The 17,626-nt window shown below is 49.8% G+C and overlaps 1 long non-coding RNA gene across 1 annotated transcript; it reads right to left on the bottom strand.

Annotated features, from left to right (window-relative positions):
• Positions 1–8,049: 8,049 nt before the first annotated feature.
• On the bottom strand, positions 8,050–16,591 carry LOC142906470 (uncharacterized). The gene is made up of 2 exons (XR_012930315.1): positions 15,030–16,591; positions 8,050–11,036 (listed from the first exon to the last, which is right to left on the bottom strand). It is a non-coding gene; the product is annotated as an uncharacterized LOC142906470 (long non-coding RNA).
• Between the last annotated feature and the right edge of the window lie 1,035 nt (positions 16,592–17,626).

The raw sequence follows: 17,626 nt of genomic DNA, 5'->3' as shown, positions 1-17,626 counted from the left end.
ATTTCCCTGTACAAAAACACGGGGTTAAACCGCATGGGTTTAATCGTGCCTTGTTTATCCATTTATAGTGACGTAAATGGTGTCACTAGGGTGTTCGCGCCAGCTACTGTTACAGTAGCGCAACTGTGCGTCTGGAGCGTCTCTCTCGCAACAAAGTACGGCACGTCAGCCAGCCCCTAGGGGGCATAGTCCTCGTGATGGCCTGAGAGAGGTTCAGGTGACGGCGTGGTAGCCTGAGTGAAGCCGAGAGGGCACGTGATGCTCGGTCGAGATCCTTCGGGAAAGGTCTCGAAGGGGGGCGTGGCCGAAGGCGGAGCGAGGCCACGCCCAGGAGCATCAAGGGGCAGTCCCGAGAGAGTCCTTGGCTCGTGTCTCTGGACCCAAGCCTGGGGTCCCGCGTCTCGTCGTCTCCGGGTTCTTCGCCTCGAGTAGACTCGCCACTCACACGGTTAGCCACATCACCTACTGGAGAACCTGAGTTACTTTCACTGTTAGGGGCCGTCCATAAATGACGTCACGCGATTTTGGACGATTTTTGACCCCCCCCCCCCTCGTCACACGGCGTCACAAAAAGTTAGACCCCTCCCCCTCAAATATGACGTCACAAAGCTCTGCCTGTCCCCCCCACCCCCCCACCAAAAAAAACCATGCTTCAAATCGCTTTAAACTATTGTCATTGTAGTGCGTATTTAATGTGGCGCTGCACTCTGATGTTGTAGGTAGAAAACATTTATTAAAAAGTCTATTTAATTAAGTAGAACGTGTTGTCTATATTTATTTCAAGTTGCACATTTTGATGTGACGTCACATTTCTCAAACCACCCCCCCTCCCCTCGTCACAAATGTCTGACCCCCCCCCCCCAGGTGCGTGACGTCATTTATGGACGGCCCCTTACCCGCTCGGAAAGTAGTTCAATAAAAGTGTTGCCTCCCAGTCCAGAGTGTGTGCCTCCGTGTTGAACACCTCCACATTCGTTGGCCTATGGCAAACCCGCTCGGGGTGTGATTGGCCTGACAACCCCGAGTAGCAGGGCGAACCGCGTGGTAATGAGGAGTCTCGAGACTTTCCCGGCTACACCAACGAGTTCAGCACACATCGCCGTACAGGAGGAGCCTGGGCGAAGAGGAGTCTTGAGACCCACTCAGAGACTCTCCCCCCATCCACCCACCCAGGGGCGGAGCCAGGGGGGTGGTGACAGGGGTGACATTCTGCGTGTAAGTGTACGACGCTCGGTCTGGCGGACTCCGTGCAAGTGCATTGTCAGAGCGTGTCGCCAACCGATGGCGTCCGGTTCAACAGCCTAACTCTCTCTAAATCATTCTTGAAATTAAAATTTGTTGAATGTCACCCCGGGCTGAAAATCCTGGCTCCGCCCCTGCGCCAACCCACCGACTCGCCGTTATTTCACTGACAGAGAGCACGTGGCACGCACACACACACACACATGTTGCGTTAAAATAAGCTTTTATTATGATGATTATTATATATGATTGTGATAATACGAGGGAATGCATACATAAGTACAATGTCGCGTGTGCGGACTACGCACCTTGAGACGGGGGGGGGGGAGGGGGGGGAGGGGGAGAGCTTACACGCTATACACGATGCTGTGAGCCGTTATGAACCCGCCAGAACTCCACAACCGATCACATTGTCAATTTGACAGACAGGTCTAAACCTGTATCTCAAGCACACCTGTCTCCCACGGGGTACTTGAAGGACAGGTCTACACCTGTTTCTCAAGCACACCTGTCTCCCACGGGGTACTTGAAGGACAGGTCTACACCTGTATCTCAAGCACACCTGTCTCCCACGGGGTACTTGAAGGACAGGTCTACACCTGTATCACAGGTACCTATCTCAGGAACAGCATGTTAAACCGCTTCCGCACCGCAACCTAGCCAGCCTTCGGGAGGCACCCGACGTACAGGTGTGTACGCCTCCCGCGCCTCGAGCACACCCCCGCCCCCTCACGCACACCTGTGCCCTCACAGGTACCCGCAGCCGCCGAGCGCGCGCGGGTGGGTGTACGTGTTGTGCAGGGCAAAGTGGAGCCCCCCAGAGCCGGCACCGTAGCATCCGTAGCGCGCGCCCGGGTAGCGGTACCCGTAGCTCTTCAGCAGCGGCTGCCCGTAGCTGCCGTAACCGTGGCTACCGTAGCCGTAGCTACCGCAGCCGCGGCTACCGTAGCCCAGGCCGCCGTAGCCCAGGCCGCCGTAGCCCAGGCCACCAGAGCCCAGGCCGCCGTAGCCGTAGCCGAGGGTGTGGGAGGCCGGAAATTGGCCGAAGGAGGAGCCACAGTGGCCGAAGGAGGTGCGGTAGCTGTGGAGGTTGGCACATGGGGGGGGGGACGGGGAGACACGGAGAGAGTTAGGGACGTTAGGAGACACGGAGTGATGCGGGGAGACACGGGGGGATACGGGGAGACACGGAGAGGTTTAGGGGCATTGGGAGACACGGGGGGATACGGGGAGACATGGGGAGACACAGGGAGGCTTCGTGGCATTGGGAGACACGGGGAGACATGGAGAAACACGGGGAGACATGGGGAGACACGGAGAGAGTTAGGGACATTGGAATACATGGGGGGATACGGGGAGATACTGGGAGACACGGGGAGACATGGAGAGACACGGGGAGACATGGGGAGACACGGAGAGAGTTAGGGACATTGGAAGACACGGGGGGATACGGGGATACACTGGGAGACACGGGGAGACATGGAGAGACACGGGGAGACATGGAGAGACACGGGGAGACATGGAGAGACCACGGGGAGACTAAATCACCGTAGCTGAGCACGCAGGGCCCAAAGGTCTAAAAACGCCCAGTGACCAGCAACAAACAGCACAATTGAAGGTGTCATCGGTAAGAGTTGTTGCGATTGCTTTCTTTTTTTTTCAACGATGAACAAGGTTACATAAAAACAAAACTTTGGAGAGAAACAAAAAAAGACGATGGGAGGGAATTCCAAATTTCAGCGGTGCCAGGGAAGAATCAAAAAGAAAAGTGTCGTGACCGGCGGTGTAGTGAGTTGCCTGGGTGAGCGAGCGAGCGAGGAGTGAGTTGATGTGAACTCGCAGTGTTCCGTGGTGGTTGAACGCAGCGTGGATGAGACGCAGCAGTAATCGACTGCCTAACAGAGCGAGTGAGTCCCGCAACTGGGGGTGGAGACATCAAGGAGTGAATTTCACGGAAACGCTGACCATGGGTTTGGTAGTCGTAGTAGCGATAGACGAGTGATACGGAGGCGACCGTTTCCCGACACATTTAGAAACGTGCGTTCAGATGATGTACATTGTGTGGGTGCTAAAATGTCAAAATGATGGGGCCAATATTTGTCGAGCTATCATTTGTGATGGCCAGGTCGCTTCTGAAAACATAAATTAATAGCTCAGTAGGTTTTGTCTGGTAGGATAAAAATGGTAAAAATGTATTCGTGTGTGTTTGGGTGATTTGTTTATATTTCCTTGTACTTTACACTCCTATCATGTTTGTATTGTTTGTTGCTGTAACGTGCTTACTCGCCTCTACTGGACATCTGTGGAAAAAAAAGCTTCATATCTCATCGGATTCCGCCAGTAGGCATATATATTCTGATTGTGATCTGTGGGAAAAGAGCGTTGTAGCTCATCGGATTCCTCCAGTATAAATAAATATCGTGATTCTAATTCTGACTTAGCGCCAGGTGTATGCGCGAGAGACTGGCAGTGAACCCAGCGAACTGCTGCCGCTGGAGCATCACTCAACCTCGATGTGGCGGGACTTACCTGACCATGTTGACTTGTTTGAGGGTCTTGGGTGGAGGCTGAGGCCGAGAGTGAGTGAGAGAGCGAGAGATTGTGACGAGGCGGATGAGCTGGAGTGACGAATGAGGTCCAGTGGACAACAAGGCCCCTTTATATATTCGAAACCAACGCCGCCACCAATCATCACCACCGCCACGCGTGCAAACTTTAATTGGCCGACGCGCTCACGATTGAAAGCGTCATTCTAAAAAAAAAATGTTTATTACGTGTTTAATCGGTTGTTTATTCGTTTTAAATGGCCACTTTCGTGATGCTAGTAAAAAAAACCGCAGAGATAATGCCCCCGCGAACACATAATGCGAGGCAAATTGCGCGCGTGTGCAGTTTGAATTAACACTCTGTAAGGGACTTGAGCCCGAATGATTTGGTTCTGCGTCTGTGCATCAGTGTGTATTTGGGGTAGTGTAGCGGTTAGCGCGCTGCGCTATGAACCTGGCGACCCGAGTTCCATTTCTCGCTCACGGCCAACACCAGTGACGGTTATCTGAACCGGTCCTGGGCCTCCCCTAGGTCGACCCAGCCTCAAATGAGCACCTGGTGCAGTGGGTAAAAAAACATCGCCACCGGGAAGACAAATGCGGCCGGGCGTGGTGCTGGCCACCCACCCGCTTGTGTGCCGTGTTGGCCTTCATAGGTGCTCGCTAACAGCACTTGCCCCAACAGTCTGTTAAGGCTACGCGGGGGATCTTTGTCTTGTATTCGTTTAACGCCTTGGCGTGTCGGTTGACATGAGGGGCGTGGTGTAGTGGTTACAAGGAACAAGCTTGCCCACGAGTAAGTAAAGCGGGTAAGGGGCCGTCCATAAATGACGTCACGCACCTGGGGGGGGGGGGGGGTCAGACATTTGTGACGATGTGTGACGAGGGGGAGGGGGTTGAGAAATGTGACGTCACATCAAAATGCGCAACTTTAAATAAATATAGACAACACGTTCTACTTAATTAAATAGACGTTTTAATAAATGTTTTCTACCTACAACATCAGAGCGCAGCGCCACATTAAATACGCACTACAATGACAATAGTTCAAAGCGATTTGAAGCATGGTTTATATTTTTGGGGGGGCAGAGCTTTGTGACGTCATATTTGACGCCGTGTGAATCCAGTCCACCGATCGTACATTGAAGTGGGCCTCTCCGAAACAACAACAACAACTCCCGCACACGAGTCTCTGTTCCAGCGTCTTTGGGCCGGAGACTCCCGAAACTGCGCATGGGCGCGAGATCCACGCGCGTGGGTAAGGGGCCGTCAATAAATGACGTCACGTGGATGATTTTTGACCCCCCCCCCCATCGTCACACGGCGTCACAAAAAGTTAGACCCCCCCCCTCAAATATGACGTCACAAAGCTCTGCCCCCCCCCAAAAAATATAAAACATGCTTCAAATCGCTTTAAACTATTGTCATTGTAGCGCGTATTTAATGTGGCGCTGCACTCTGATGTTGTAGGTAGAAAACATTTATTAAAAAGTCTATTTAATTAAGTAGAACGCGTTGTCTGTATTTATTTAAAGTTGCACATGTTGATGTGACGTCACATTTCTCACCCCCCCCTCGTCACACATCGTCACAAATGTGTGACCCCCTCCCCCCCTAGGTGCGTGACGTCATTTATGGGCGGCCCCTAAAAGCAAGCGGCATAAAGGGTTTTTTTTCTGGGGGGGCGGGGGGGGGAGTTAGATCGCGTAAATGTATAAATGTGTCGTTAAACCCGCCACCACCCGACACAGCTAATTAGTAAGGTTTATCACGTAAACAGAACGTGACCAATTCGTTACTAGTCCAGCATTAGTGTGTAGTGTCGTGTATAGTGTAGTGCAGTGTATAAGTGTAGTGTATAGTGTAGTGTATAGTAGTATATAGTGCAGTGTATAGTGTAGTGTATAGTGTAGTGTATAGTGTAGTGTATAATAGTGTAGTGTATAGTGTAGTGTACTAGTCCATCACACCAGTTGTGTGTTGGAGAGCCAAAGCCACAACACTTACAATCCGAGTGCGACGTTTCGCCAGTAATTACAACCGGCTTCATCAGGCGACAGCCCGACTGACGATATTGGTCGCGGACGTCTACGTGTTAAATGAGCAGGAAGTAGTCGGGTCTCGATCTGGGTCCGCTGAAGCTGCTCCGCCACCAGTCGGATTACAGGCAAGCCACGTGGCACTCTAGCACGTTGGGTGTCTTTTCCTCTCGCTGTTTCCGCGTAAATTTAGTTTGTTGGCCGTTTGTTTGGGCTGTAGATGCCACTGGTGCTTCACGTTCTGTAGATGTAGATGCCACTGGTTCTTCACGCTCTGTAGATGTAGATACCACTGATTCTTCACACTCTGTAGATGTAGATGCCACTGGTTCTTCATGTTTTGTAGATGTAGATGCCACTGGTTCTTCATGTTCTGTAGATGTAGATGCCACTGGTTCTTCACGCTCTATAGATGTAGATGCCACTGATTCGTTACGTTTTGCAGATGTAGATGCCACTGGTTCTTCATATTCTGCAGATGTAGATGCCGCTGGTTCTTCACGTTCTACAGATGTAGATGCCACTGATTCTTCACGTTTTGCAGATGTAGATGCCACTGGTGCTTCACGTTCTGTAGACGTAGATGCCACTGGTTCTTCACGCTCTATAGATGTAGATGCCACTGGTTCTTCATGTTCTATAGATGTAGATGCCACTGGTTCTTCACGTTCTGTAGACGTAGATGCCACTGGTTCTTCACGCTCTATAGATGTAGATGCCACTGGTTCTTCATGTTCTATAGATGTAGATGCCACTGGTTCTTCACGTTCTGTAGACGTAGATGCCACTGGTTCTTCACGCTCTATAGATGTAGATGCCACTGGTTCTTCACGTTCTGTAGACGTAGATGCCACTGGTTCTTCACGTTCTGCAGATGTAGATGCCACTGGTTCTTCACGCTCTATAGATGTAGATGCCACTGGTTCTTCACGTTCTACAGATGTAGATGCCACTGGTTCTTCACGTTCTGTAGACGTAGATGCCACTGGTTCTTCACGCTCTATAGATGTAGATGCCACTAATTCTGCACGCTCTATAGATGTAGATGCCACTGGTTCTTCACGTTCTGCAGATGTAGATGCCACTGGTTCTTCACGCTCTATAGATGTAGATGCCACTGGTTCTTCACGCTCTATAGATGTAGATGCCACTGGTTCTTCACGTTTTGCAGATGTAGATGCCACTGGTTCTTCACGCTCTATAGATGTAGATGCCACTGGTTCTTCACGTTCTGTAGATGTAGATGCCACTGGTTCTTCACGCTCTATAGATGTATATGCCACTGGTTCTTCACGTTCTACAGATGTAGATGCCACTGGTTCTTCACGCTCTATAGATGTAGATGCCACTGGTTCTTCACGCTCTATAGATGTAGATGCCACTGGTTCTTCACGTTTTGCAGATGTAGATGCCACTGGTTCTTCACGTTCTGCAGATGTAGATGCCACTGGTTCTTCACGTTTTGCAGATGTAGATGCCACTGGTTCTTCACGCTCTATAGATGTAGATGCCACTGGTTCTTCACGCTCTATAGATGTAGATGCCACTGGTTCTTCACGCTCTATAGATGTAGATGCCACTAATTCTTCACGTTCTGTAGATGTAGATGCCACTGGTTCTTCACGTTCTGTAGATGTAGATGCCACTGGTTCTTCACGTTTTGCAGTTGTTTGGGCTGCCGCCCCCCCCCCCCCTCCACCGCCCCGAGATCCTTCAGCAAAACGTTAGACACCATGGTGGCGATTACAACACGAGCAGTCGGGCAGGACATTGGCCGAAACATCCAAATGTGGCAGGAACCTTCTGGAAACGACGCCTCGAGGCTAGCTGGGGGGGGGTTTCAATTATTAAAAACGAAGTCCGTTTGTTGTTTATTGATTTGTTTTATTTCACACACTGCTGATGAGGCTGAGCAAAGTTGAAGCCAGGTGTGAAAAACGTCGGTCCCGAGAGGCTGATATGCTGATGGACATGGCGATTTTATATATATACATACATACTGGGACTCCTCTACGTAAGAACGAATTAGGTTCCAGTGTTCTGTTTGTAAGTCGATTTATTCGTAAGTCCAAGTTTATTCCTGTCTATTCCAAGCATGTTGTGCAGCGTGTACACTAAACACGAGGAATGGTTTTAAAAGTTGAATATTCTCCTGTAAATGTCGATTCCACTGGTTCTTCATGTTCTGCAGATGTAGATGCCACTGGTTCGTCACGTTCTACAGATGTAGATGCCACTGGTTCTTCACGTTCTGCAGATGTAGATGCCACTGGTTCTTCATGTTCTGTAGATGCCACTGTTTCTTCACGTTCTGCAGATGTAGATGCCACTGGTTCTTCATGTTCTGTAGATGTAGATGCCACTGGTTCTTCACGTTCTGTAGATGTATATGCCACTGGTTCCTCACGTTCTGCAGATGTAGATGCCACTGGTTCTTCACGTTCTGCATATGTAGATGCCACTGGTTCTTCACGTTCTGCAGATGTAGATGCCACTGGTTCTCCACGTTCTGCAGATGTAGATGCCACTGGTTCTTCACGTTCTATAGATGACGGTTATCTGAACCGGTCCTGGGACTCTCCTAGGTCGACTCAGCCTCAAATATGTACCTGTTGCGGTGTGTAGTAAACATTGCCACTAGGGAGACAAAGGCGGCCGGGCGTGGTGCTGGCCACCCACCCCCTCGTGTGCCGTGCCGGCCTTCATAAAGTGCTCGCTAACAGCACTTGCCCCAAAAGTCTGTTACAGGCTATACGGGGATCTTTGTATTTGTACATGTATATACATTTTTTGTGAATAAACATTGTTTCATTATTATTTTTTCTTTGTCAATGAACATTGCATTATTATTTCTCAGCATTGACCCAGACTGCTCACTTTATGATTTAAATCTACTTAAAAACAATTCCCACGTGCTCACTGTGTATTTTTCTCATTCGCGGTGTTTAAAACCCCACTCTCTGCGATGCTTTCGAATGATGATGATGACGGTGGTTATGATAATGGCTTCGCGTGTGCAATTATGGCATTGGGCTAACTACCATTACCGCTCATAATGAGCGTCACAGAAGCCATCGAGATGGAGGCAGCCAACAACAAAGATTCCCCGTACAGCCTCAACAGACTTCAAGCTCAAGCGTTGTTAGTGAGCACCGATGAAGGCCGGCAGCACGGTCCATACCGGTATTTGTCTACGCAGTCCGGTATACGCGTACTTGCAACATATTTTACAGAGTTCACGAATTGACTGCTGCTCCTCATGATGATGATGATATCGGTGTGGAATCTCACTGCAACACTGAACAGCTGGACTTAAACGACTGGCCCCCGCAACAAGTCAACCGGGCTTACAGCGGTGGGGAGGGGGGGATGATCATGATGACCTCTGTGAAGCCCTGGCAATAACCCACGAGGCTCAAGTACAATCCCACATGGTTTAATGTCGACTGGAGAAACAGGCGTGATTCTGTAACACTTGTCCCGACACGGAATGTATTTTACTGCGCTTGGAAGTGTTTCGTTATCGATACAGAAACCGGGCGACAGTGTATTGTATTTGTGCGAATGTTGAACTTTCCACGATGGAGGTGTTTTTTATGTTGGGGGGGGGGGGGGGGGGGGGTGGGAGGGGTTAGTTCGCGTAAATATATTGGTTGTGTCGTTAAACCCGCCACCACCTGACACGGCCAATTCGAAAACGACACATTTATATATTTACGCGATCTAACAAAACAAAAAAAACCCCTGTATTATGGATCGTGAAGGTTTGTCACGTACAAAGAATGTGGCCAACTCGTTACGAGTGGAGCTCCACACCGGCTGCGTGTTGGAGAGTGAACCCACAACATCTACACAACATCAACAATCGTAAATTTACAATTGTTGATGTTGTTGGTTTACTCTCTAACACACAACCGCTGTGCTGCTGAACTAGTAACGAATTGGCAACGCTTTGTTTCCGTGACAAAATTGTCCGTGTCGGGTGGTGGCCGGTTTAACGACACACATTTGTATTTACGCGATTTAACTCAACAACAACAACAAAACTCCCCTCTATTATGGATAACTCTGCTCCTGCTGCGTGTTATGTTGAACTTCTTTTGCACCGTACGTAGCCAATCGGTGCTCATCGGAGGCTACAACATTTGACAAGGTCCATCTCTCAACTGCTGCGCACCTCTGATCAACGAGTGCCGGTCTGGAGTGAGAACAAGAACAACAACAATAACAAATGACAATAACAACAACTCTGCACTTGCTTGAGTTGCACCTCTCTGTACGAGAGTTATCGCCCCCCCCCCCCCCCGCGCGTGTGTGTTACAGACCACATACAGACGGGCAGATAGAGGATAACATGAATGGTCAGTTTAACACGTAGCGGGCTCTCGTGACCAATATAATTCATAATAAAGGTTTTTGGGTGAGATCGCGCGAGTGTGTAAATGTGTCGTAACCCTCCACCACCCGACACAGCCAGCCAGGTTTGTCACGTAAACAAAACGCGCCGATTGGTTACTAGTGTAGTGTAGCGTGTAGTATATAGTGTAGTGTATAGTTTAGTGTGTAGTATGGTATAGTGCAATGTATAGTGTAGTGTATAGTGTAGTGTATAGTGTAGTATATAGCGTAGTGTAAAGTTTAGTGTGTAGTATGGTATAGTGCAATGTATAGTGTAGTGTATAGTGTAGTGTATAGTGTAGTATATATTGTAGTGTATAGTTTCGTGTGTAGTATAGTATAGTGCAATGTATAGTGTAGTGTATAGTGTAGTGTGCAGTGTAGCGTATAGTGTAGTGTACTACTTCAGCCCACCGGTGTGTTGGAGAGTAAATCCACAACATTTACAAATTGAGTTCGACTTTTCGCTGGTAATTACATCAAGCAGCATCATCGGGCAAATCGTAGCGAACGCTGATGGACGTTGCACATTTCCCCCGGGAGGATTATGGGCGCGGTTCCGAATGGTCACCACGCTTGTCTCTTGGTTTGTTGGTAGCGACAGTTTTGCGGGGTTAATCCACAGCTCAGGATGTGGGCTGATGGGGGGGGGGGGGTGGCGTGGGAGGCTTGGCACCCCCCCCCCCCAGCCTCCCCGCCGTCTCAGGGTATAAAGGGGCCCATAGAAGCGGAGAGAAGTCACAGCGATCTGTCAGCTCATCAGAAAGTCACAGCTCCCCCTCGCTCATCCACCAAGCTCCAACTCCGATCACTATGGCCAGGTGAGTACACGCATAGTCACAGTTACACACGCATCACACACACACACATAATCACAGTTAGACACAACAACAACCGCCATTCGACACTAAGTGGCGGTGACGTCACCACGACGCTTGTGCCAGGCTATGTGCACCTTGAGACCACGTGAAGTGTCGAACACCCGCTGGCAGGAGGTCACGGGGCAGACCCAGATGCCACAGGTCGACTGACCGAGATGACTGGCTGATGCACCACCTGTGCCCCCTACTCTGCCAACCTGCTGTGGTTTAGCCACCCGGCGCTCCGCTCGTTGTTGTGAGCGTCGCTCCTCCGCCCTCTGTTGTTGTTGGAGGGCGACTGCTTCCAACTGCCCAGTAGCGGCCATCACGAGCCTCCTCCACAGAGGCTGATCTTGACACCGCTGGTACCAGTCATCGGCAAGTCTGCTAAGCTCCACATCCTCCTGTTCCACATCACTCCATCTCTACTGTAGCCCGTACCGTGCCCGTTTAACCCCCTCGATCCGGCCGAACAAAAGCTGCTTGGGCATGCGGTGATTGGGCATGTGGGCTACATGGACAAGCCAACGCAGCCTTGCCTGCTGGAGGAGCTCACCGATGGGACTTTGTCCAGATCTGTCGAGGATTTGTGAGCTCCTCACACAATCCAGCCTGGTTAAACCCAGGATTGATCGCAGGCAGGCCAGCCTAAATGTTTCTAACTGGCGGAGATGTTCCATTAGGGGGGTCCACGTTTCGCAAGCGTAGAGAAGGGAGAGAATGACTGTGGCCGAGCACACGTAGTGGTTTTTGTTGTTTCTAGAGGAGCCCCGAGGGTAAAGATTCAATCTCCTGGCTCCGCCAGATGGGGTTTGGCCAGGAGACGTCATAGACGCCTGTCCCCCCGGAGCCTCCGGCACAAGCTTATTAATTAGATATTATTTTTCACGTGGTTTAGTGGTAATTTATTGAAGGTGGAGGGGTTACCAGCCCCTCGCCCCCATCTAGAGCCCCCATTTAGCCACTGTGGTGGTCACAAACGCCACACATAGTCACAGTACACACATAACACACACATTCACACTGCACACATAACACAGTGCACTGGCACACACACGAACATATACACCTCAGTACCCAGAGACACGGACAATACGAATACGGATTTGCAGGTATAGTGTAGCATGCAACTCAATTCGCCTTACATCTCATGTAATGCATTGCAATGCTGAGATACAGTATATATAACACTGTCTTCACAATGTGCTTCTAGCTGCAATGTATCCGAGGGGATTTCCTCCCCGTCCCTGGGATCCCCCACCCCAGGACCCCCCCCCCCCCCCCCGGGACCCCCCTCTCACCCCAGGAACTCCCCCCTCCCCCCCCGGGACACCATCCCCCCAGTGGTAGCTGTACCTACATTGCAACGGTCTGGAAATTGCCATTCCAGTAGAGGGATGACGTTTCTACCCCCCCCCCGACCCCCGTCATCTATTTACTGGGCTGTTAGCGAGCACCTATTAAGGTAGCGGCCAGCGCCATGCATGACTGTTTTTTGTCTCCGCCGGTGCTAGCGCATGAGGTTAGCTTTGTTTTTTAAATGCTGAGTCGACCTAGGGGAGGACCAAATGCAATAGGACCCTCCTGAAAAAAGTTGAGTCTGGAGACTTCAGGGGGGGCGGGGGGGGGGGTACTTGGTTCCGTCGAACTGCAGGAGTCGTTCCAAACATTACGCGTCCTACCAGACAATCTCGTCCCTTCACCTGATGAAGGCCGCTTGTGTTGTGGCCGAAACGTCGTGAGAATATTATTGTGTTATTTTATTTTATCAATGTATTACTTTATTCTCATTCTACGTGACTTTACCGAAAGAACCAAAGAAGATTACGCGTGCACCCTTTCGCTCTACCTTTGACGGGAGGAGCCCTTTGGGAATTCACCCCCTCGATGTTGTTTTTGTATTCCCCCCCCCGCTCTACTGCTCGCAGCTGCCCAGACACGACCCCCACCATGGAGATGACCGCCGAGAACCAGGAGGCCGCTGGTGAAGCCTGCGGCCGCAGCTGCTACGGCCACGGAGGCTACGGCCACGGAGGCTACGGCCACGGGGGTTACGGCCACGGAGGCTATGGCCACGGAGGCTATGGCCACGGAGGCTATGGCCACGGAGGCTATGGCCACGGAGGCTATGGCCACGGAGGCTATGGCCATGGAGGCTACGGCCACGGAGGCTACGGCCACGGAGGCTACGGCCAAGCTCTGGGCTACGGCCACCACGGCTACGGCGGCTACGGCCTGGGCCACGGCCACCTGAGCACCTACACGCACGCGCAGGGCCACTACGCGTACCCGGCCAAGGGCTGCGTCTCGCCGTGCGCCCCGCGGCGCTCCAAGTCGCCGTGCTGCACCCCTTGCCCGCCGTGCGTGCCCAAGAAGTGCGAGCCGTGCCCGGTCACCAAGTTCAAGGGGTGCCCCTCTCCCTGCCGCACCGTTGTCGCCGGAGGCTATGGCGGCTACGGAGGCTACGGCTACGCGGGCAAATACTGAGGTGGCCCCGCTCGAGTTGAGAGTCGCCGGTATCGCGTGGGCACGTGGGCACTTAGCGCTCACAACCACACGGGGCAATCCCCATAACCCGCTGTAATTTATCCCACTGCCCCCTGCGTGCCTAACCGCACCCGGGGTGGGGTGGGTGCCAATCCGCGCGCTGTCTGCCAACGACCGCCCTCCCTCCCCGTCCGTCTGCTGGCTGGCCAGTCGCGCTGGTTGGGTTTCTTTTCGTCTAAATCTGTCCCAAAGTAGCGGCGTCACCGTAGGTGCTTTGGATCTCCCGTGTGGCCTTTTCTTTGGGGGGTGGAGTTGACTTATGATCAGGAATCGAATATGATTTATTTCAGAAAATAAAAAAACCCAAAACGTAACATTCAGTTCCTGACAAAGTGCCCAGCACGTTCAGCGAAACATCGGAGGGTGATTTGCAGTCATGGTTGCTTTGATCAGATGTGGTGTGCCGGTGCATGCGTGTGTATGTGCGTGCATGTGTGTGAGTTCAGTTGGGTTTAAATTGCTCTGTTGGTGGTTTGAGTTGGTCCACTAAAGTGCCGGTGATGAACGCCGTCTCGTTTCAGCTTGAATCAATCACTTGTAATGAAGTACCACATCTAATAAAGTACCCTATCTATACACACCAACGTGATCTCGTGTGTCATGCTGCAAAGCTTTGCGCATTTTTCACTTCTGGAAAGTAAGTGGTGGTGGGTCGGAGGGGTGCGTGCGTGTGTATGTGTGTGTGCCTGTGTGTGTGTGCCTGTGTGTGTGTGCTTGTGTATGTGCATCCCAAAAAACATCCCCTCGTCCAAGGTGTGGGAGGGGGTAACAGGTAAAGTACAGTCACGTTGAAGGGAAACAATAAAATAATAAAATATATATAACAATAAAAATTCTCACGACGTTTCGACCATAACACAAACGGTCATCATCAGGTGTGAAAAACCAACAATAAAAATTCTCACGACGTTTCAACCATAACACAAACGGTCATCATCAGGTGTGAAAAACCAACGGCAAAAAAACAATGTTTCTTGCCGTTGTTTCTTGCCGTTGGTTTTTCACACCTGATGATGACCGTTTGTGTTATGGTTGAAACGTCGTGAGAATTTTTATTGTTGGTTTTTCACACCTGATGATGACCGTTTGTGTTATGGTCGAAACGTCGTGAGAATTTTTATTGTTTTACATATATTTTATTATTTTATTGTTTCCCTTCAACGTTACTTCACCGAAAGAGCTAAGAATATGAATTACTGCAGTCACGAAAGCTTTAAATCAAAAGGCAAAGTACAGGTTTGCGAGACAGGGTGAAATATGTTGGGTGGTTCGACCACCTGGGCCTGTTTGGGCTCACCTGGAAACGCGCTGGCTAATGGGGCTCTGGTTAGCCACTTAGACTAAGGGAGTAAACCCTGATAAAATCCTGGGTGGATACCAAGTGGCAAATGGCCCACCTCGATGGGGCGGATGAGCTATGGTCCAGATGAGCAGCGGCATATAGCGGAGGAGCCACTGGATGTCTGGTGCTTCAGGACACGCCTTCCAATGATCTTGGTTTTCTGCCTTGCCATTGGACCCAGGCTTGGTTCCTGGTTAAGCCCTGTGTGTTAGCTGGTGTGCAACAGACACTGCACATAAATTAATTCACGCACTAAAACTCTCCAGGGAAACTGTGCCATCGCACCACCACACTACATACCCAAAGCCCTTGGGCGATTAGAAAGTGGCGAGCGGGGCAGGCCTATGCAGCTAGAAGCTCCTAGTCACAACCCAGCAACAAGGCGGCAACTATTAGAAGATCGTCATGCACTCGGATTAGGCAGGAGTGCATCCTGGCAGCTGTAGCTGAGACTGAGCAACCCACAAGGATCCATTCTGCTCACCCCAAATGGAGAGGGGGCTAGAATGGTACTCTAAACATAGTCCGCCTAGAACATCCTGTCTGGCTTACCGTGACCAGAGGGAGCATCAATAATTGCGGTCGAAACAAAAATAAATACAACCTAAACATTGGATCCTAGAATGTCAGGACCCTCACAGACAATCCAAACTCGCAACGTCCAGAGCGCCGAACAGCTTTTGTGGCAGCCTAACTGAGACGATTTAATATCCATATTGCCGCCCTTAGCAAAACCCATCTGGCGGATGAAGGCCAACTGACCGAGCTAAGTGGAGGCTACACCATATTTTGGAAGGCTAAACCAGCACATGAACGACGCCTGTATGGCGTAGGGTTTGCAATAGACAACGTGCCCATCAGCATCTCAAGGGGGCTCCCAATTGGTATCAATGAGCGTTTTATTACCCTACGCCTGAAACTCGCAAAAGACCAACATGCAACCATCATCAGCACATATGCACCAACACTGGACTCTGAAGAAGACACCAAGGAGATCTACTACAGCCAACTCAACCAAATCCTTCAGAGTACACCAAAACTGACAAGCTGATTCTCCTCGGCGACTTCAATACTAGAGTTTGGAGAGACCATCAAACGTGGAATGGTGTAAGTGGTAAAGAGGGAGTTGGAAAGGTCAACTCCAATGGTCACCTTCTTCTGACAACCTGCTATGAGCATGACCTGACAATCACCAACACCATATTCAGGCAGAAGAACAGACTTAATAACCTCCTGGTGCCACCCTCGATCACACAAATGGCATTTAGTGGACTACGTAATTGTCAGGAAGCTTTGCAGCACAGATGTCTGCATCACTCGTGCCCTGATCAATGCAGACGATTTCTGGACTGACCACAGACTTATTCGGTCAGTGATGACTCTCAAACTAAATCACAAAGGCATCAACCGACCAAAGATATAGAGGAAAGACTCAATGTAACCAGATTAAAAGACCCAGCAGTACAGGCCGACTGAAAGAACAACTAGCTGAAAGACTCAGCACCAACCAGGCATCAGGAAATGTTCATGAGTACTGGACAGAACTGAAGACTGCAGTTATAACCAGCTGTGAAAATGTTGCACACTCGAAATGAAGGACGTGAGCAGGTGCTCCAAATCGAGGGCAAACACATTTATTGTGCTAATCTGTAAAATGCAAAAGCATGCGTGTCACACAGCAATCTTCAACCGAGTCGCCATTAACCATGTGACTAGTGTACATTTCAGGTTACTCAATAACAGTTTCCCTTAAACCCAATTCCATTACTGAAAAACCATCTTTGTCTTTAATCATAACCTTTACACTTCACTATTCGAATATTACTTTAATCCTAAGCTGTATGTCTATCTATACCATCCATTTATATTGAATACTTACACCCATTACATGTATTGTATATGAACTGTATGTACTGTACTTGTCACCATTGTACATCTTACTAGCATACATGTGTTCTCTTTTTAATATTATTGCAAGTAGGCATATTCTGGATGCATGGGCATGGTTATAAAATAAAAAGTATTCGGGTTAGAGAATTACCAGTAGTAACTAGAGTCTGTCATCCTTTACAGTGTACAGGGCTAAATCCCCTTGTATTGAATATATCACAAACTACCAATTCAAAGCCAAACTTAAAGACTAGAACATTTCCATAACTATCAAATTCAACAGTGGTGCCCTTTACCTGTAAAATGCAACAGCACGCATGTCACACAACAATCCTCAACCGAGTCGCCATTAACCACGTGACTGGTGTCCAGATCAGGTTACTCAATAACCCTGCCAGCCACCTACAGGCCCGACTCAGTATAGCATGCTGGTGTACACGTGCATTGATGGACTGCACAGCACATAAGGACCTTCACGAAACCATTTCCCCGTGCTGCACGAGGAAATAAATAAAAGAGTGGTCCATTCCTAATGTGCCACAAACATCATTGGCTACACAAGAAGGAAAAACTGTGACTGGTTTGATAACAACGACCAGGAAATCACAGGCTTCATTGACAAGAAGCGGAAAGCATTTATCGCCTGGCAACAACACAAACAGTTTAGACAGAAAAACAATCATATAAGGAGGCCAAATCGGAAGTACAAACAAAAATGCGGGAACTGAAGAACAACTGGTTCAGAAACAAAGCAGAAGAAAT

This window comes from Petromyzon marinus, chromosome 65 (assembly GCF_048934315.1).
Source record: "Petromyzon marinus isolate PM22_M1 ecotype Great Lakes invasive population chromosome 65, UKy_Petmar_22M1.pri1.0, whole genome shotgun sequence".
In the NCBI taxonomy this organism is placed as follows: Eukaryota; Metazoa; Chordata; class Hyperoartia; order Petromyzontiformes; family Petromyzontidae; genus Petromyzon; species Petromyzon marinus.
This window is presented reverse-complemented; position numbering and strand designations above follow the sequence as displayed.